The following is a 15,414-nucleotide window of genomic DNA, read 5'->3' as shown; positions in this document are numbered from 1 at the left end:
TGGGGGTCACCATTGACCAGAAACTTAACTGGACCAGCCATACAAATACTGTGGCTACAAGAGCAGGTCAGAGGCTGGGTATTCTGCGGCAAGTGACTCATCTCCTGACTCCCCAAAGCCTTTCCATCATCTACAAGGCACAAGTCAGGAGTGTGATGGAATACTCTCCATGGATGAGTGCAGCTCCAACAACACTCAAGAAGCTTGACACCATCCAGGACAAAACAGCCCATTTGATTGGCACCCCATCCACCACCTTAAACATTCACTCCCAGGATGCACTGCAGCAACTCGCCAAGGCTTCTTTGACAGCACCTCCCAAACCCACGACCTCTACCACCTAGAAGGACAAGAGCAGCAGGTACATGGGAACAACACCACCTGCATGTTCCCCTCCAAGTTACATACCATCCTGACTTGGAAATATATCGCCGTTCCTTCATCGTCGCTGGGTCAAAATCCTGGAACTCCCTTCCTAACAGCACTGTGGGAGAACCTTCACCACACGCACTGCAGCGGTTCAAGAAGGTGGCTCACCACCACCTTCTCAAGGGCAATTAGGGATGGGCAATAAATGCCGGCCTTGTCAATGACGCCCACATCCCATGAACGAATAAAAAAAAAGTCTTTCTTTCTTACTCGACCAGCAAATTGTGCTAAACATCGTAAATGTAGAAATATAGGAGATTTGTTGCAGGATTCCACACTGCATCAAGTCATTTGGCCTAGGAGTAATTACCACAGTAAACTGCTAGCAAGTGCTAAGTGAAGCCCTTGTAGTTCTAGTTATCAACTCAGTCTAAGTTGCAAAATAAAAAGTTTGATAAATCTAGAATTAAATCATGTGACATATTTTAGTCCACTGTGGCAGACTGGAATGACCCTGTAGCATAGGATGGCTGTGACTTTGACAGTCGCTGGTATTGTGGCACTTATGGTAAAGGTGGGCTGCAAGTTAGGTTTCAGCATGTGGCACAACTCAGCCATGGCTTCCTTTGTCAAGTGCAAGCTCCGCAGTCACTGCTCCTCAGACAAATGTAGGTTTGCATACCTCTGCCTGAATATTCTGTGTGGAGGGTACCAGCTGGTGGATGCCATGCTTCTCATTGCTGCCTGATCAGCCTCTCCTCCCTTTTTTGTTCCTCCTCATACAAATATATAGAAGTTACAACACAGAAACAGGCCATTCAACGCAAACATACCTTGTTGGCATTTACCCACCACACGAGCATGTTCCAAAGCAAAGATACAGGACAATCCCAATGGAAAATAGCTGCCCCAGAGCAGATGGCACAAAACCAGATGACAAAGTATTTGGCTATAGAAAAAAATCAAAATGTAAAGGGATGATTTTCTTAACCTGTGTCCCTGGGGAGCACCCAGTTGACATTGCCTCAGATTTTCAGGGCTTTCCAGGGGTATGGAATTTGGCTTGAGCCTGCAGTAGCTGGAGGCCAGAAAATATCATTCAAATGAGGCAGGAGGGCATACCATCTTATTTTTCAACCTAATGTCAGCTGGGCACCCCAGGGAAGGTGCACCCGAAGAACATGATGCTCTGGCCTGCCCCCAGACCCCAACAACCAGAGGGTCTACAGGGATCCAGTGGGAAGCTGAAGACTTACGTGAGGACTATTTCTAAACTTTGGGACCTTCTGGCTACTGATCTCCAAGGTCAGATGCAGAACTGCGGCCTAAGAAGCCGACAGTTCCCTTAATTTTTCCACCCCTATTGCTACAATTTGCCCTGCAGACAGGCTTGTGTCAGGGCATTTAAATGGCTCAGGACAGGAAAACCATTCGATCTGGGGGTTGGACAGAAGCAGTGCACTTTGGGTGCATTGCTCATGTCTAGCACTGAGGTGGGGGTGGGTGCAGGAAAATCCATCCTAAAATCTCAAAAAATGGGTCAGAAATGATCTATAAGCCGCTGCTAAGAACATAGTTGCTGCGCTAATTAAAGGCTCCTCTGCCTTCGCCAAAGCCTGAGCAACACTGGATGTCAGATTTATATGGGCAAGAAGAGGAAACAGTGCAAATGACTGAAAATGAGGCACGTATGTCGTAACATCGTTTTTGCCTCATTTGCATGGAACCGCACAAAAATGCAGCACTTCTTCCACCCATCAGGAAATGAGGGAGGTGCAAAAAATGGCACAGTGATTCCTTGTAACAGATCTATTCTCCGTTTCCAGATCAAGGTTGCGTGATTTGTGCTCGCAAATTGAACAAACCTGATTAGAAAATCCAGGCTTATATTTCTGAAATTACCAATCTTAACATGTAATTCACAAGGTTTTGTATTTGTACTGATTTTGTATGGGCCCAGCAATTTTTTGAGCAAAACCATCCAGATTTCTCAGAAAAGTGCTCTGCGCCACAGACAGACACAACTCAATTTCCATCAACTCAATTTCAAAAAGGTTGGTTTCATCTGATTGCCAGATAGGCAATTGAACTTGATATGACCTAAGATAAACTAATAATTTTTTTAATAACTTTGTTCCAATAACACACAGACGATTGTTTTAGGATAAAAGTTTTCCTGAATGACTTGCGGGAATTGCCTCAATTACAAACATGAGCTGGTAGCATGCACCAATAAGCAGAAAACAAAGCTTTCTCACTCATTCAAGGCTTTCCAGTGGGAGTTTTGCAATTTTGTTGCACAGTACAACTTAATTTCATAATAATTAATTATATGAAGGAGGGGATGTTCAGCAGTCTGATAATTTTTTTCCTTTTTTACAAGCAATACACCCAAACTACAGAACTTGCTATTACTCCTTAGTCTACGTGGAAACCAGTTTAAAAGATAAATCAACAACAATATGAACTTATGCAATTAAGGCCCAAAATTCCAATCAGGCCCGATGGAGGAGAGAGGATGAATGTGCAGATGGGGACCGAAATTTAGGCCGCAATGCAGGTCTGCCGGGATGCCTGAAGTCTATAGAAGCTGAAAGATTTGGCAAGCGATGTAGTTACTGTATGGCCGATTTTGAGGACCTACCAGCGGCTCAGGATCTTAATGGTGTAGTGTGCTAAATAGGGAGTCAAATTTGGCATGCATGGGCCTTATTTACATGGTATAATTATTTAGATTATGTCCCACACCCAATTTCATGACTGTGGAGGAGGTTTCATCTCCAGCATTGACCTTAACCACATAAACTGGGCACATGGCTGCTAAACAGGCTAGGCTTACTTCTTAAAACTAAGGTACTGTTTTTTCACTTGCTGTTGAAGTGTACTTTTGTGGCTGGAACCATTTTGCTGCTTCTGCACTGAAGATCTTACAAACTTTTACCTCCTTTCCTAGTTCTCCTTTTTTAAGTCCATAATTTTGCAAAGCAACACTTTTCTGAAGTTTTCCCAAATACTGCAACAGCACAAGTTGCACCTAACAAGGTTGGAAGAATGGGAATCCCTTTGGTTGTTCCCATAGTGCTGCATGATTTGGACGCGGAAGGCTAAATCATGAAGAGACAACACCTTCAGGTCCAAAGACATCTCAGGTACATGTTCACTCCTTTCAATACCCAAGGACCAATGTTTACAGCCACATCACTCCTACCTGGACATATGAGGGGGCACCTCTCCTCATTATATTCACCTCCTTGTGGAGGCAGTGACTAAGCTATGCCATCTGTGCAAATTGACTTACAGACAACCTGAAGGACTGTGAAGGTCATTACAGCATCAAAGTCTATACAGCAGGGTCTTTTCATCAACTGTAAAGGGACATAGAGAGAAAGAAAGGAATCCTGCATTTATATGGCACCTTTCACTTCCTCAGAATGTCCCAAAGTACTTCACAGCCAATGAAGTACTTTTGAAGTGTAGTAACTATTGTAATGTAGACAAATGTAATTCCCAAATTGCGCACAGCAAAGCCCCACAAATAGCAATATGATAAAAGACCAGATAATCTGTTTTCATGGTGTTGATTCAGGGATAAATGTTGGCCAAGAGAAGTTCCTTGTTCTTCTTCGAAGAGTGCCATGGGATCTTTTATGTGCCAGATAAGCCAGAAAGCAGTTCATTGCTGTATAAAGTAAGTTACTGGTGCCATGTTTGCCAGTGGAAACAATTTTATCACTTCAGTGGAAAGGACGCACCAACTAGAATAGGTACAAAAGGTTTACCACGTGTCTGGCTTCCCAGAGCATTCTAGGTGGAACCCAAATGAGGAGGTTCTACACTTCAACTCCAATGCATACATAAATAGAAAGGGATACCACTCTATAATAGGGCATGTAGTTTCAGACCACATATTGATGCCCACCACGTTACATTTATTTTGCAGCAGTTTACGTTACCTGTATTGTTTGACTGAGCCGAGAGAATGAATGGATGACTTGGGAGACCAAGTGGGTGCATCATTTGCACCCATTGCTGATTACCCTAATTGGAAATCCACAGAAAGCAAGAGTGCAGATACAGTGAGGCCCAAGCCACCACTCGAGTTATTGTTTAACACACCGTAGAGATGCTCAAACAACAAATCCATTGTTTGAACCACTTGGGTGGGATACTGCTATACAGTGCAGCCAAGGTCTGCAAAGTCATTACTGTATGCTGCATGCTGCACAATTTTGCATTCAAAATGTAATGAACATGCAGTAGAACAATGAGGAGGCAAAAGGTGAGGCAGGTCTACAGGAAGAGGATGAGGAAGGGGAAGAGGGAGTCATGGAGGGACCTGATGTTCAGGCAGGGAGCTTGGTGCAGAACCTTGTGATCAAGAACTACCTCCAGGAATGGACACCTTCTTCCACCAATCATCTTTATTTGACTTATGAAACCCCATACACTGTAGGCTGTAAAAAGAATACATTCTCTGTACTGAAGCGAAACAGTCAATTCCGCCCCTTTTCCCAGGGGAAACAAAGAGATGTGGGCCTGGGAAATGGGTTGGGATTGGCACAGATTTGGAATGGTGGGCAGAAGTCCTGCCTCGTGAGAACGCCACCTAAAGAGAAGAATTCTGGCCCTGATCTCTAGGCTATTAAAGATAAACCAGGTTCCTCTGCAAATGATGTACAGGGGCCTGGTAGTTCACTGAAGAAAGGTCTCCTTATAGTTAGTGACAGAGGAAAATAGTTGAAGTCTGGGACCATATTGTATGTTCAACAATTCATCAGACAGCTTGATTGACATGAAGAGGAGCCTATTCTGTGGTAGTGTCTCTTTAATAATATGGCACTGAATAACATCTATAAATAAGGTAAGCTTTTGAGTACTGTTATCTCAACAGATCCGCAGATATCTAAATGATTTCTGATGGTCATTACTAGGGTGTGGGAAGAGATGGCAGCAAAAGACATTCCTGGAATTGTTTTCATCAGCTAAATATTTTTAATATTGTTAACTCATTTTATATGTTCAGAAAAGCTTCCACAGTCCTCAAAGTGTTATTGAGCTTCAAACATATTGCAACTATTAACATATTGCAATACTGTCACAAAAATTCTTTCCTTTGTTCCTATGATTCTACACATAGTGACTTCCTGATCCCAGGCAGATTAGGAAAGATGAAATGCTTTGTCAGAGGGAAAAACAAAACATCATTGGACAAGTTATTGCAAGGAACTGTCATACTCAAAGTGACATTTTCTCCTATTTGCCCAATCAGATGGTAAGTGATGTGTGTTGTGGCAGAGCACCGAAAGGGGAGGGTTGTAAAGTGCCTAATCAAAAGATGAGGTGCTGTTCCTTAAGCTTCTGTTGACTTCATTGGAACAGTGTAAGAGGCAGAGGATAGGGAGGTCAGATTGGGAGTGGGACGGGGAATTAAAATGGCAAGTTACCAGCAGATCAGGGTCACGCTTGTGGACTGAGCAGAGGTGTTCAGCAAAGCGATCACCCAATCTGCGTTTGGTCTCCCCAGTGTAGAGGAGACCGCATTGTGAGCAGTGAATACAGTATGCTAAATTGAAAGAAGTACAAGTAACTTGCTGTTTCACGTGGAAGGAGTGTTTGGGGCGCTGGACGGTGGGAAGGGAGGAGGTGAAAGGGCAGGTGTTGCATCTCCTGTGCTTGCACCCTTCCCTCACCTTCACATGGTCCATCTCCGAATCTTCCCTTCTCTTCCTCGACTTCTGTATCTCCATTTCTGGGGATAAGCTGTCAACCAATATCTACTATAAGCCCACCAACTCTCACAGCTACCTTGATTACACTTCCTCCCACCATGCTTCCTGTAAGGACTCTATTCCCTTCTCCCAGTTTCTCCCTCTCCTTCGCAGCTGTTCTGAAGATGCCATCCTCCACACCAGTGTTTCCGATATGTCTTCCTTTTTCCTCAACCAAGAATTCCCTTCCACTCTAGTTGACAGGGCTCTCGACCATGTCCATCCCATTTCCCGCACTCCTGCCCTCACCCCTTCCTCTCCCTCCCAGAACCATGATAGGGTCCCCCTTGTCCTTACCTTCCACCCCACCTGCCTACACATTCAACGTATCATCCTCCGCCATTTCCGCCACCTGAAGCACGATCCCACCACCAAACACATCTTCCTCTCCCCTCCCCTTTCAGCATTCCGAAGGGACTGTTCCCTCCGCGACACCCTGGTACCCCAATTCCATCACCCCAATACCTGCTCTCCTTCCCACGGCACCTTCCTGTGTGAGCGCAGGAGATGCAACACTTGCCCTTTCACCTCCTTCCATCCCATTGTCCAGAGCCCCAAACACTCCTTCCAGGTGAAGCAGCGATTTAATTATACTTCTTTCAATTTAGTATACTGTATTCACTGCTCACGTAGGTCATCGACCTGAAACATTACCTCTGTTTCTTTCTCCACAGACGCTGCCTGACTTGCTGAGTATTTCCAGCATGTTCTGCCTTTATATTAAATTGTTATTTCTACACTGGCTTTAGCTAAATTAATTAATTTATGAAAGTTTCCTTTGGTGTAGCTTTGTGTTTTTTTCTGAGAACTTGCCCTTGATTATCACAGATATTATAAAGTGCAAGATGGATACAACGTAAAACATCAAAATAAATCATTAAGAAAAACAATTAGTTCCAAATTTCATATGCTTTCCTATGATTAATAAAAGCACTTTTTGGAAAATGTTAAGCTAATCAAAGTGAGCACAGGACTATCCTTGTGTTGTCAATCACACAAATAGCCTAATAATTGCTACAAAATCTTCAAAGAAAGTTCCATGCATTTTTGAGTTTAAACTCCACAAAATAGATCATTCTTATCTTTACACCAGATACTTATCAAGTGCAATAATTTATTGGAGGTCAACAAACCTTTCTACATGTTCACTGGAAAATAAAATAAATACAAAGTTAAATACTGAAGAAATAATGCAATAAAGAATAATGAACTGAAAGTTATTGCCTTTTTTACATTTCATGCAGTTAGATAATAATCTTTCTTTTAAATGTCTTGCCAGTAAATGTTATTTGTGCTGTAAATATGGTGAATTACCAGGCCAAATAATTCCATGTGTCTGATTTTCACCATATGTCAGAAGTTGCATCCGCTGAATCCATTGGACTTTAATTGGTCAGCTCACCTACATATCCATTGGAGGATCGCTGGTGCAAATCCTGTGTAAAATAGGAGTGCTGTGCTGGGGATGCTTGGAAGTTAGAGTGCAGCTTTTAAAAAGTCAAGTCTTGATGAATATTGCAGCAGTACGCTGGGGGAGTAGCAGGTAAGTAGGAAAGCATTCGGATCATTGAGTTCAATGTTCGGTAGCTGCACTGGATGGCTCGTGTGTGATTTTGCCCACCATTCATTCAAAAGCAGCTATGTTTCTGTGATGTCAGTAATGTCAATATTTTCACTGGTTACATATGTCTCTAATTCCAAGTTTCTCCAGAATACTGCTTGCATTGTGTAAAAACATTTTATCTATCCTTCAAAACCTTTTTAACCCTGTTGGATTCTGTTATTATAGTTGCAGCTCTAGTTTGTATGTTAAGTACTAGAAATTGTTACTGGAGTTAGAAACAGAGATTTCTCAGAGAAGGCTTGTATGTGCATGCATAGTTCGTTATAAAATTCTTCCAAACTTTTTGCAGACATTGAGGGAGCATCCTACTGTAAAATGCAAGTAGAACCACTACACTAGTGACACTGGGTAGGTTTCAATGAGTGGTGTTGTGGCATCCACTTCTTTCACTTTTGATGTCAGTGTAATTTATACTGGGAAAGTGATGTTGGGAATCATGTTGAATCTTCTGAAAGTTGTGTCATTTATATCAGCAAATAAAGTCAAATGATTTGTTCATTCAGTTCATCTTTGCTATTATTAGTAGGTTATAAAATAACTACAGTGATCCAAAATAGTTTGACCTGAAAATCTGCGAGGCAATGTATTGTGGCATGATGCACTGACGCTGCACTCCATCATTGACCCTGCCGTGTTTGCAGGGTCACAGGGAGGTCCCGTGATTTAAATATCGAGTGGACTATGGGTGCTAATGAGGCACCCAAAAGTGAGGCCAGATATTCCAGCTGGGAAGTGCTGGGCTAGATGGAATGTTGGGTCTCTCCTGTACATGCCCTCGTGGCCTACTGACAAAGGGAGCTGCTTTTAAAAAAAATTAAAATCTGTGTCAGATCTTCAGGGATCCAGCCTAGATCCCAGGTGAGCCCCACAACCACTGGTGGGCCAGTTGGTATGCCTTGTAAGATTTGAGAAGGTTGTTAAAACCTGTCCTGCCCAAAGCTTACTTTTAACTGTAAGAAGATGCATCTTTCAAGTATGGTATAATTCAACACCTCTCACAATAAACATCTGGACAAAACAGCCATGGGACATTTGCCAATCCAAGTGAGTGATACATATGCTGTGTGTGGAACTGCAGAAACACTATAATATATGGATCCCTTTCTGCAGGTCTACTGCAGCCCCATCCTACCAGCCAAAGAATATTCTAGTGACTGAAGGGACTCCAACCCATGATCAACCCTGAGGTATTACTCTACTCACACCCATTACATAGCGAGCTCCTAACCTCCCCCTTTCTCATCTGACTCTAACTTTACTTTACCCAGGAAAGACAATGATCCTCTCAACGCTCAATATATAGCATTACAAAATGTATAGAACTCTGTAAAATGCTCCCTGTATGTATCTGTAAATACCATGTAATTTGACTTGCAATGTACCATAACCCAAGAGCTGATCTAACCTTTAACTGAATTCAACAAAAACAAATAAAAAACTGTCTCAATAAATTTATGAGAGAGGTAAGCAGAGTCTCTTTGGGGTTGAACTGGCTCCAATGTAATGGTGGAGAATTTCAATGGGATTCTCTCAATCTTGCACCATAACTTCGTCAGACACCATGGAGAGACAACATAAAGGCCGTTTTTGGCTGTTTATGCCATTTCTTTGGGGGTTCTGCTAATCTCCTGCTGGATGACACCTGTGGAAATTCCAGGCAAACATGTCCATTGATGAAAGATTGGAATTGAGTCAACCCTCTGTGGCAGACTGGATATTCCAGTACCTGAGCCAAGCAGGTCTGCAGTACCCTAGGGCACTGATGATTATGAGCAGCCAGCCTGTATCATTAGTGGGTCCTGGAAGAGTGGACCTTTACACACAGCCCCAGATAACATTGCAAGCCAATGCCTTAATGGATAAAGTGGCTAGACAAGCAGTGAGAAACTGTGCTGGTAAAATGCAGAGTTTTAGGTGGATAAACTCCAGCCTTACCCCTGCAAACATGTGCGGGTCCCTAAGCCTTGGCTCTTACAACCTTGCTAGCAAATTCCTTCCACATAGTTAAATGAGCTATGTCCCCATGGAAAGAAAGTGTGCACTTCATATTGCTCAAACACAAACTATACTCTGTGGGTTTCTCAGTAGCTTGATTTGGAGACTCTTATGCATCCATGTGTGTCAGACATCTGGCTGACCAAAAAAAATGTCTATTAACTAACATATTGTTTTATTATCATGCTAACCCATGGCGCGAATACATGGAAACCGAGAATTATTACTAATCTGTTATCACATTGGCAATAGTGGGGTCATCATTCTGATATGTCTTCATGAAATAATTACATTAATAAATGTAAAATTGTATTGTGCTCAAAAACTAACACTAAACAAAGATATACTGGATATGAGGTGCATTATGAATAGAAAATAAGTTTCACAACAGTGCCATCTTGTGGTTATTTGATTCTGAAACATACTAGTGTTAATCTCCATTAATCTTAGGCCCGGAATTTCCTGGAAAGACGCATATGGGGATGTACGCCATTAATTACGCCGTTTTGTGACCCCCATCTTCCCGTTTCAAGCTTACTCCAAAATTTCCTGGAAAAGTAATTTGAATAGGTCACAGTGAGCATAATAGGGATCAGGGATCTCAGAAGCGTGCGACCAGTGGCCTACCCCATCTGCATTAATGAATTAATGAAGCAGATCAATATTGGCATGACCCGAGTCATAGAATTCTGAATTTGAAATCCTTTCACTGTGCTGAACTTGATCAATTGCAGACAATTTTTTTGAGTTATGGACATATTCAGCTACTGTATTCAGTTTTCAGGAACATTCTAAATGACAGATTTATTTTTTTGACCATTTATTTAGAAGTTGACGTTAGTAAAATGTCTCAGATTAAACAAACGGTGGTGGTGTGGGGGAGGGGTGTGGGGAGTGCAACTTGTTTCCCTCATTTCTTGAACGTGAAATGGGAGCAAAAAGCTCCAATTTTGCAGGGCTACATCCCGCACCCTAAGGCCACCTGAAATACGCCTGACGCCATATTGGCTCAGGTTATATTCAGGCATCCCTGGCAGCCGCCTTAAAAATGTCTTAGGCCTCTTGCATATGCTAATGAGGGACCCAAGCCTGTTTAAGGGCATCTCTCCAAAATTGGTCATAACCTCTGTTCAATTTTTCTGGTTCTTTCCAACATAAAGGAAATTTTGTCTTTCTAACTTACCTTAATGCAGAGCCAGGGAGAGCAGGAGTGCTCCTACTCGCTCCACAGCATTACTGTGGGTTGCTGCTGGCCCACGCTTGACCCCCTCCTGTTTGCCTCTTGTCTTCAGGACCTACCTATGGGCTGCTGCCGGCATCGCAGCCAGCCCAAATTGGTCCAGAGGAAACTGGCAAGCTGCTTCAGGAGGCCCAACAGGCATCTGCAGCTCTCCGGAATTATTCAAATGGGGCCTGAGGCCCAATTTCAAATGAGTCTCAGACCTTTGGCATGCTACAAGCAAGGGCCTCATTGACATTCAAAAATCAGGGTCTCATCATGTATTTCAGATCCTGATGAAATTTTAACCTAGAGCAGCACCTCAACAAGAAAACAAGGTGCCAGGTAGCAGCAAGCTAATGAATGCCTAATTATATTTGTAATTGCTTAAATTGAGATATTCTGACTCGTAACTTGTCCACTTATATTCTCATTCATTAAATCATAACTTTTGCATCACAGGAAGCCTAATTGAAAGTAAGATCGTACATAAATTTGCTTTTGATGAGGATAGCACCTGTTATGCCAGATTGTCACCCATTTATGCACTGCTCATTTTTTGGTGGGCGTGCTCAAATAAGGCAGTAATGTCACACATCCCATGTTCCATTAGCATTGCCTCATTTGCACTGAATCATGTTCTTGTCCATATTAAACGGGTATGCAGTGTTGCTAGGTGCTGGAGAAAGCCAATGTGAATTTAAAAAGCTCAGCAGTAAAACTCAGGAGTTAGTTTTCAGCTCACAATGGATGTGAAAACAGATAAATGTAACGACGTGACATTTATGTGACATTTTTGGTTAGGTGAACGCATGTAAGGATGTGAGTGAAGGAACACTTTTAAAAAATTTGTTTTTGGGATATGAGTGACGCTGCCAGACCATATTTACTGCTCATCTCTAGTTGCCCTGAGAAGATGGTGATGGTTCAAGATTCTTCTTGAACTCTTGTATTTCTTCAGTCTGGGGAATTAATAATGGAGAATAAGGAAATGACGGATGAAGTGAGCAGATATTTTGCGTCCGTCTTCACTGTAGAGGATACAAATAACATGCCAGAAATAATTGTGAATCTAAAGTTGAAAGGGAGGGAGGAATTTAAAACATTTACAATCACCAGGGAAAGGGTTCTGAAAAAATATTAGAACTAAAAGCTGACAAGTCCCTGGGTCCTGACAGATTTTATCCTAGGGTCTTAAAAGAAGTGGCTGCAGAGATAGTAAATGAATCATAGAATCATAGAAGTTACAACATGGAAACAGGCCCTTCGGCCCAACATGTCCATGTCGCCCAGTTTATACCACTAAGCTAGTCCCAATTGCCTGCACTTGGCCCATATCTCTCTATACCCATCTTAATGCATTGGTATTAATTTTCTAAAATTCCCTAGATTCTGGAAAGGTCCCATTAGATTGGAAAATAGCGAATGTAACTCCTCTATTCAAGAAAGGAGGGAGACAGAAAGCATGAAACTTCAGTCCAGTTAGCTTAACATCTGTAATAGGGGAAATGCTAGAATCTATTATTAAGGAGGTTATAGCAGGGCACTTAGAAAATCTCAATGCAATCAGGCAGAGTCAACACGGCTTTGTGAAAGGGAAATCGTGTTTGACTAATTTATTAGTTCTTTGAGGAAGTAACAAGCAACGTGGATAAAGGGGATCCTGTGGATGTGGTGTACTTGGATTTCCAGAAGGCTTTTGACAAGGTGCTGCATCAAAGGCTACTACACAAAATAAGAGCTCATGGTAACATATTAGCATGGATAAAGGATTGGTTAACTAACAGGAAACAGAGTAGGCATAAATGGGTCATTTTCAGGTTGGCAAGATGTAACGAGTGGAGTGCCACATGGATCAGTGTTTGGGCCTCAACTATTTACAATCTATATCAATGATTTGGATGAAGGGACCGAATGTATGGTTGCTAAATTTGCTGATGACACAAAGGTAGGTAGGAAAGTAAGTTGTGAAGAGGACATAAGGAGGTTGCAAAGGGATATAGATAGATTAAGTGAGTGGGCAAAAATTTGGCAGATGGAGTATAATGTGGGAAAATGTGAACTTGTCTACTATGGCAGGAGGAATAGAAAAGTGGTATATTATTTAAATGGAGAGAGATTGCAGAACTCTGAGGTACAGAGGGATCTGGGTGCCCTAGTACATGAATCACAGAAAGTTAGTATGCAGGTACAGCAGGTGATTAGGAAGACAAATGGAATGTTGTCATTTATAGCAAGGGGAATGGAATATAAAAGTAGAGATGTTTTGCTACAGTTGTACAGGGCATTGGTGAGACCACATCTAGAATACTGTGTGCAGTTTTGGTCTCCTTATTTAAGAAAGGATATAATTGCTTTGGATGTGGTTCAGAGAAGGTTCACTCGACTGATTCCTGGGGTGAGGGGGTTATCTTATGAGGAAAGGTTGGACAAGTTGGGCCTGTATACACTGGAGTTTAGAAGAATGAGAGGTGATCTTACTGAAACATATAAGATTCTGAGGGGACTAGAAGGGGTAGAAGCTGAGAGGATGTTTCCCCTTGTGGGAGAGACTAGAACTATAACTGGGCCACAGTTTAGAAATAAGGGGTCTCCCATTTAAGACAGAGATGAGAAGAATTTTTTTCCCTCAGAGGGTTGTGAGTCTGTGGACCTCCCTTCCCTAGAGAGCGGTGGAGGCAGGGTCATTGAATATTTTTAAGGCTGAGTTAGATAGATTCCTGATTAACAAGGGAGTCAAAGGTTATAGTAGGTAGACGGGAAAGTAGGGATGAGGTCACAATCAGATCAGCCATGATCTTATCAAATGGCAGAGCAGGCTCGCGGGGCCGAATGGCGTACTCCTGCTCTTAATTCGTATGTTCGTACGTATATTCATATATAGTATTTGTAGTGATGATGTTCTCACAATGGTGTTAGGTAAGGAATTCCAGGATATTGACCCAGCGATGATTAGGGAGTGGCACTATATGTCCAAGTCTCAGGATGGTGGGAAACTTGGATGTGTTCCCACTATATTTCTGCTCGTATCCTTTTCGGTGTCGGGATCGCAAGAGAAGGAAATGCTGTCGAAGTAATCTTGGTGAGTTGCTGCAGCATGTCCTATAGATTGTACATACTGCAGCCACAGTGCACCGTTAATGGAGGGGGTGGATATTGCCCATATTATTCAGATGAGAAAGACACTGGAAACTACAGCGGGTCAGCAATTGTCATGGCGCAGAAAACATAGGGTACTAAGCCTAGGTCTTGTAGCAAATGTTTTTTGTAACTTTTGCTTCCTTCTACTCAAATATTCTTCAGTTAGAAAAGTATTTTTGGCATGGAATGAATCAAACCTGAAAAATTCTTGTTGATCACACCAAATGGTATGTCATTTGATTCAAGAAACTCACAAGACACTTAGCTTGGTGTATAACTTTATTAGTCCAAAGTCCACCCGAACCTAACAGTGCTAAGAACAGCTCTTTCAAACCTCAATATCCACAAAACACAAACCAGCAAATAAGAATTATAAGGTCAAATAGGACAGAGTAAGTGGACTTTGAAGGCTGTATTACCATTGTTCAGGGCTACCGTTTGGACCACCCTGCGTTAGAACACCAATCTGTGATTTCAGATATTATTTCCAAAATCTTTCTTATAAACACCAAACACAACCATTTGAGATAAACTCACTTATAACCGCTAATGTCACAAAGAGGTTTCTTGAGAGCTAATTCAAATACTAAAATAGTATATTTGTTGAACTCAACTGTAGTATGTCTAAAGTAGGAGTTTGGCAATATAATGAATTACAGAAGAGAATAAATTGCTTATCACTAAATAGGTACAAGTTAAACATTGTAATATTTTCATGTTGGCGCCATTCGGCACTTCTTTTACATAAATATTTATTGATATCATTACCAACTATCATAAAATGAAATATACAAAGAATTCTAAATTGCATTAAGTGCTGTATAGGATAAGAATATTTTCCTAAACCTTTATGAAACACTGGTTAAGCCTTAACTGGAGTATTGTGTTCAATTCTGGGCACCAGGGATGAGGGACTTCAGTTATGTGGAAAGACTGGAGAAACTGAGGTTGTTCTCCTTAGAACAGATAAGGTCAAGGGGAGATTTGATAGAGGTGTTCAAAATCATTAACGGTTTTGATAGAGTAAATAAGGAGAAACTGTGACAGAAGGGTCGGTAACCAGAGGACACAGATTTAAGGTGATCGTCAAAAGAGTCAGAGGCAATATGAAGAAACATTTTTTTAACGCAGGGAGTTGTAATGATCTGGAATGCACTGCCTGAAAGGTAACTTTCACAAGGGAATTGGGTAAATACTTGAAGGGAAAACATTTAAAGGGCTATGGGGAAAAAGCAGGGGAATGGGACTAACTGAATAGCTCTTTCACAGATCCAGCACAGGCACGATGGGCCGAATGG

The sequence above is a fragment of the Heptranchias perlo genome, chromosome 6, assembly GCF_035084215.1.
Source record: "Heptranchias perlo isolate sHepPer1 chromosome 6, sHepPer1.hap1, whole genome shotgun sequence".
NCBI classification, from domain to species: Eukaryota; Metazoa; Chordata; class Chondrichthyes; order Hexanchiformes; family Hexanchidae; genus Heptranchias; species Heptranchias perlo.
This window is presented reverse-complemented; position numbering follows the sequence as displayed.